At 42.5% G+C, this 7,198-nt stretch overlaps 1 pseudogene; it reads right to left on the minus strand.

Annotated features, from left to right (window-relative positions):
* Positions 1 to 1,494, minus strand: part of LOC117954610 — a 1,820-nt pseudogene extending 326 nt beyond the window's left edge.
* Between the last annotated feature and the right edge of the window lie 5,704 nt (positions 1,495 to 7,198).

Here is a 7,198-nt window from a genome sequence, read left to right on the forward strand (position 1 = left end):
CTGTAGAAGGACAGAGTACCTGCACTGTGATCCAGGTACACTCCTAGTTTAGAGGACAGAGGACCTGAGACGGTGGTGTGTACATTGTTGTAAAAACATGCAATGTCACCCGAGTGCCCTGCTCGTCTGTTGTTCTCGTATGAGACTGCTACACCAACTTCATACCGTTTGTTCTCCACCTCCCAGTAGCAACTGTCCACACGAGTCCAGCCACACTGTTCTTTCTGACACTGTCTGGTTGATGAAAACGAGGCTGTTCATCTTCCAAACTTCTCTGAAGCAGTCTGATTTCAGGTGAAAATTTTAAGTCAGCTCTGGTCTTGGGCTCTGGTTGTGAATTTGACATCAAACCAAACACTGTGTTCCCTGTCAGGGAGACGTTTGTCTTTTTCTTTCTCAAAAGCTCCTGTAGTTTATCATGGATGTCGGACACAGCCGCTGTCACATCCTCAAAGTAGCGCACAGGACGGATATTGATGCCGGGGGAGTCTGTAGATTCACCGAGTGGTGACAGGGAGGAGTAGTTGTGGAGAAACTGGTTGTGATCCTCTGTGTCTGAGAGCTTCTTCATCTCAGCGTCTTTCCTCTTCAGCTCAGTGATCTCCTGCTCCAGCTTCTCCTGAAGCTCTTTGACTCGACTCAATTCAGTTGCCTGCTGTAGTCTGACCTGCTGCTCCATTTCTAAGCGTGTTTTGGTCATACAAAGGATCAGCTTATTGAAGATCTTCTTGCTGTCTACCACTACTTTATCAGCAGAGAGATTGATGGCCTCCCCCTCCCATTGAAGCAGCTTCACATCTTTCTCTCTGTCCTGGATTCTCTGCTGGATGTCTTCTCGACTCCCCTCGAGCTCTTTCTGCCTCTCAGTCCTTTCTGCTGCAGCTGAGACTGTGTCGTGGCCTTGATGTTCATCCACAGAGCAGAGATAACAGATACACTGCTGATCAGTACGGCAGAACATCTTCATCACCTCATCATGACGAGAGCAGATGTTCTCCTGGAGATTCTTGAAGGGCTCCAGCAGCTTGTGTTTCTTAAACCCAGGGGAGTCATAATGAGGCTGAAGGTGTAACTCACAGTAAGAGACCAGACACACCAGACAGAACTTGACTGCTTTCAGTTTTCTCCCAGTGCAGACATCACAGGCCACATCTTCAGGTCCTGCATAGCAGTGATCAACAGGAGCAGCCTGGAGTCCAGTCTTCTTAAGTTGCTCCACTAAATCTGCTAACATGGTGTTTTTCATTAGGACGGGCCTCGGTGTGAAGGTCCGGCTGCACCCAGGGCATCTGGGGATTCTCCTCCCATTCCACTTACGTTTAATACAGTCCATGCAGTAGCTGTGTCCACAGGGAGTAGTCACCGGATCCTTCAGGAGATCCAGACAGATCGAACAAGAGAAGCTTTCTCGTTGCACCTTAACTTCTTGCTGTGCCATTGCACCTCGTGACAGTGACTTCATGGGGTTTCTGAACAGAAGTTACTCTGTGCTCTGACTTAAATCAGCACCCAATCCTTTTGTTCCTCTTAATTTGCAAATTCTCTGAATTCACTGAATAGGACCAATCAGCTGCTGCCCTATCCACTGTGGTTACACCCATCTTCACACGTACAGATTAGTGAGGGGGAGGGGTTACAATTGTTTTATTAGAAAGGGTATTTTCTGTGTTAACCAATATGCAGTGAAGATTAGAAGAAAAATACAAATATATGTACATTCTTTCAATTACTTCCATGTTACATCAATGGAAGCAAACATTGGAAATAATAACAATCCCGCTGTATCTGTTTGTTTCGAAAAGCTTTCTTTTAAACATGTAGTGACAAATTGCTTTAGGAAAAATAACAAAAGAGAAGGAACATGGAAACCATTAACTTATAAAGTTACAAAACTATGTTACTAAAAGGTTCTCCTAATGTTTATCACGCTGTAGTTTCCGTGTGCCGATATTGTAGAAAGCCAAAACTTTAAAAACTCCACCAAGAATAATATCAGAGTTTAGCAGAAAGGTAGAATATTGATCTTTGTTTTTGACGTTGCATTTTCTCTATTTTCTTTTGTGCATTAATGTAACACTTGCATCAACTTGCAAGTACAACACAAGTTTTAATATCAGAACGAGCATTACAAGGTGTGAAAACTAGAGCTGCCACTGGGAGGCGAAAGACTCCCACTGAAATATCACCAACATGGAGAAAGTAGTGGATGTGGGCTCACATCCCTGAAACCTCGCCTCAGTGATCCTGACCTTTGACCTTCTCCAAAAACTCACAGGTCAGGATCAGCTTTTTGTTCTGAGAAAAACAACACACACACACACCCACTTCACTAAACTGTGGGCTATGTTTTATGTGTCTGTAGTGAGCTGTCTGATGTATATGTCATACCCCACCAACACAGAACGTTCAGGTTCTCTAAAGGTTAGTTTAGACCAAAAACTAACATTTAAGGAACGCTCCCTCAGGGTTATAACGCTAGCTAAACATTAAGGGAACCAACCAACTGCAACATTCTCATGCGGTTGCGTGGTACCTCCACACAACGTTCCCGTGTAGTTGTTTTTGGTTGTTCTGACTGCAGTTTTGAACCAGCTTCAATTGAGTTTTTGAAGTATACACAGTCCGCAGTCACTTGCTTTAAATTAACTCGAAAATAATTGGTCTTATAAAAAAAAAAAGCTTTTTTTAAACCAGCGCCAGTACGTTTTCGAAGTAGTTTTGCAGTGGCTTTCAAGTGAATGGACGCTTGAGATAAATTGGTGTTTAAGCACACAGGCTACATTGGAGCCCTGTATATTGAGTTTCAAGTAGGATTAGACAAATAAATTGGGAAAATATTTTTACAATAGTCATAATTAACTTTTTAATAATTATAATTAACTATCACTATTTGAATACATTCAGAACATGTTTAATTTATTCCTGCACCGTTGGCATTTCACACTCACTCATTTGCATGTATGCAAGACTTCTGAATAGGTGGCAATGATAGTCAACGTCTGAACATTACAATTCTGAACAAAGATGCATCCATTGACCTGAATTGCATCTAATGACCTGAAGGACATATGCTGTTTTGAAAGACAATGGGACATTCCTAAATGTAAATGGCCTTTATTTATATAGCGCTTTTCTAGTCTTTCAAGTCTTTCTGTCTTTCTACTGAAAGACACATTCACAAGGTGCCATGCTCATCTGATAAACATTCACACATTCACGTGCCAATGTGCGGCAGTGGGAGCAATTCAGGGTTCAGTGTCTTGTCCAGACACTCTTCAACATGGGACTGCAGGGCCAGGAATCAAACTACCAACTTTCGGGTCGGTAGGCATCCCCGTTACATGCATCTTAAGTGACTAATTTTGTTCGTATCTCTGTGTTCCCCGCTCTTTGTGCAAACAAAATTGTACATAATTGACATGGCTCCACTTTAAACCATTGAACCACATCGATAATGGAAGACCACTCTACCACCTGAGCCACAGCCATCCCAGACATACAGGATTTCCCCCTAGTAGTGGGTGGAGACCAAAACAGAGCCAAAAAAAGAGAGAAAAGACATATGTTCATCAGTTGGATCCATCACTACTCCAAATGAATGATCCTTTTACTTTTTAACAACTTCATCATATCAACTTACAAAGTGATATGTTAGTGTCGTGTGCACAACCTGTTACTGCTGCCCCCAAGTGGCCAGCAAATATTTATTGCACGTTTAAGCATGTTGGACCAAAAAAGAAAGATCTGTATCCTCTGTATGAGTCACTATAGTATGGCAGCTCTCTGCTGTTTGAGTTTTCAGTCGGAATAAGTGTTAATAAGGCCGAGGGAGAAAGTTACAGCTACTCTCTCGTGGCTTCTGTTTCTTCTGCTCGGCACTTTGCAGGAGTAACGGCCAGATTGTGATGATGATGATGCGTACATCTGGATCACTGCTTGACCTTAAAGCATGCAGACTTTGTTTCATGAAAACTAAGCAGGCGCTGACTCGTCTTCCCACATCTCTCATCCACTCGGAGCTGCTTTCCAAAAACTCCCTGATGGATTAGATTTTCCATTTAATTGTCGCTGCAGGAGTAGACTCTTTGTTGTATCAGACTAGGCTGAACCTACTGTGGCAGCAACACAGCCTTTGTTTTCCATAAACCCATCAGACACGATTAATAAAGCCTGCAGAGCCAATGTAATGTGTGAGACAGAACTCATTACACGTTTCTCTCATAGTTTAGTGAAGCAGAAAAGTCCTCACAACTGCTTTAAACGTCCATTAGATACATTTCAATCACTGACGACAGAAACCCAATTTATATTACTTTGATTCAGGCCACATTTCCCATGTAAACCACGTTCCATCCAGATACACTGACAGAAGGCTGTCAACATAGCAACATCTTCACCTGCGGCTGCAGTTTTAAGTGACAGTAAGGAAGTACAATAAAAAGAGGGGATCACATATTAATGTTAAAAACCTCATAAAGTGAAATTTTCATGCCAAGGGACCTTTTAAAGACAATCAACAGGTAAAAATGAGAAAAGCTTCACTTTGAATGTATTAATGTGCTTTTCTGTAAATAGACAACGAGGTGACTGGAATTTTTAATGGATGACGGGAGAGTATAATGACTAATACCGCCTTCATGTTGTGTTTGTTCTACCTTGTTTCTATATGCATTTATGTCATCTATCTACTGCTCTGGAAAGCACTTTTTATTGACCCTGAATATAGTTCATTTGTGATGGGAAAAGTATGCGTTTGCAGTTATTAAGATCTAAAAAAACGGACACATTTTGATTTGGGTTCTGGTGAAGAGGAGAGTAACCTCCAGAGTGAAGGGGGGGGGGGGGGGGGGGGGGGGGGCGGGATTGTGAAACAGAAAAGGTAAAAGGCCCTTTCATACATTTTATAGGACACGCTTTTAAAAAAAAATCTAGAGGGCTTCCTGCCAGGAGATACTGATTTGTTGTCAGGCCGCTCTGAAGGAGCATTGGTCGCAAAAAAAAAAAGATTACTTCATTTGTGACAGCGACAGAGTGGTGATGTTATCCTGAGGACGTCAGCCAGGCTTGTGTGCGTGTGTGTGTGTGTGTGTGTGTGTGTGTGTCATCTGAAGACATCTGGACTCTAACACAGACTGACACGGGTATCCAGGCTACCTCACTGCTGTGGACTAAAACATGGACTTCAAGTGTAGCCGTGCAATCCAGATGGTTTATCTTTTATTTAGTGTTTGAAACTGCTTCTATAATCCTCCTGTACACAGACCCCTTAGATATAACATGGTCCTGTACACAGACCCCTTAGAGATAACATGGTCCTGTACACAGACCCCTTAGATATAACATGGTCCTGTACACAGATCACTGCACCCGTGGTCAAATGACCGCGCTAGAGGATAGTCACTCATAGCTTAGCATAAAGACAGTAAGCAGGGGGGGGGGAAGCTCGTCTGGAGATGTGTCCGAAGTCACAGCCTCCTTCATTCCTTCACCACTGTGTACCATGGTCTGGCCTGGGTGAATACTCAATTCTGATTGGCTGCAGGGTGTCCATTTTAAAATGAACGGAAGTCCATTTCATCATAATTGGCTGACATTCCACTCTGTGGAAACAACAACAAACTGAGCTGGCAACTACACTTTGAAAATAACACGTTTTGAAGACAATTAGGACCATGCAACAAGGCAGGCATGCTTGGTTCTTCTTGATGATGATTGCAAAGATGAACAAAGAACATGTTTACGGCTTTCACTCTCTAACTGGGATGTTTTGGGCTGAATGGTGGGGAAGGCTGTGGATGTAGACACGTACAGATGGCGACACACTTGGAAGGGCAAAAGACATTTGATGTGTCCAGCTAACTTAAATAGTTAAAGCGCCCATATTCTGATCATTTTCAGCTTCATAATTGTATTTTGAGGTTGTACCAGACTAAGTTTCCATGGTTTCATTCTCAAAAAACACATTTTTGTTGTACCGCACATTGCTGCAGATCTTGTTTTCACCCCTAGCGCTACGGTTAGCCACCTCGTCTCTAGTGACGTAGAAAGTCGTGCAGATGTTGAACGTCTCACAAGGAGACCGAGGACATTCAGAAACCGGATCTCACTCAAAACACCATGGATAGTTTTTTTCAAGTTTGTATGCATGTGGAAGCAGCAGAGACACAAAATAACCCCCCAATGCCCGTACAATGGGCACTTTAACTTCATTTAATATTAAGTGCAGCATTTTCTTTTGTTTCCCAAAGCGAGCAGATTTTGAGAACAGTAACACATGGAGAGTGGAAAGGGAGGGCAATTACCCTGGAAATGTACTTCCCTTGAACCAGACTATTATCTGCATGACACTGTGTTGCATGTATTGTTGGGTTGTTTGCAGAATGTACTTTTTTGTAAAGACTATTTTAGTCTTTGCCTCATTTTAGTCCAGACGGTTTTGATCACCAAGGATCCCATCCACCAATCCTTCCAGTTTGACGCTACAGAGTCCTATTGGCAAGAAAAAACCTTATAAAAAATCCTCCATCCCCATTGCCATCTCCACACTGGACAACCATCCTTAGACATAAAACCGCTTCATTCAGTCGTCGTTGTTTTGGCCTTTTGCACATTTATACGGTCCGTGTTTTCTCTTAGTGTTCCTATATGTATTTTTATGTTCTGATATGTATTTTATGTCATTTGAGCCTGCCCTGTCAAAGACAAATTTCTGTCTCTCATGACAGACAAAGTGTTTCTCATCTTATTTTCTCATAAAGTTTGAAGATAAACTTAAGTTTTTTTATGTACAAGGAGAAAAAATAGAACCAAGCTTCCTTCAGTGATGTCAAATCCTTCGACACTATTTCAGAGTAACGATAATATTCACAAGTCCTTGGGATTTTCAGTGCAGCTGAACCTTTCAGCTTGATCATCTGAAACTCTGTTCAGGTTGAAAACAGCAGGCAGAGATCGTTAAAGAAAAGGACGCGATGAACCCGTTTGTTGTAAAGTTCAACAGAAGCTCAAAAAGCACAATAACACCTCCATCTTACTTTCATACTTTTATTAGAATCGATTCTCCTGAACTTCCTCCAAGCTGGCGAGGGAGAGCGTTGGCTCTGATGACTGACTGATAGATGCAGGTTTGGCCTGCGATGTCACACGTCTCCGCTTTTGAGGGTTGAGATGGAGTGACAGCTGAACACGGCTCCCCCCC

The sequence above is a fragment of the Etheostoma cragini genome, chromosome 12, assembly GCF_013103735.1.
Source record: "Etheostoma cragini isolate CJK2018 chromosome 12, CSU_Ecrag_1.0, whole genome shotgun sequence".
NCBI classification, from domain to species: domain Eukaryota; kingdom Metazoa; phylum Chordata; class Actinopteri; order Perciformes; family Percidae; genus Etheostoma; species Etheostoma cragini.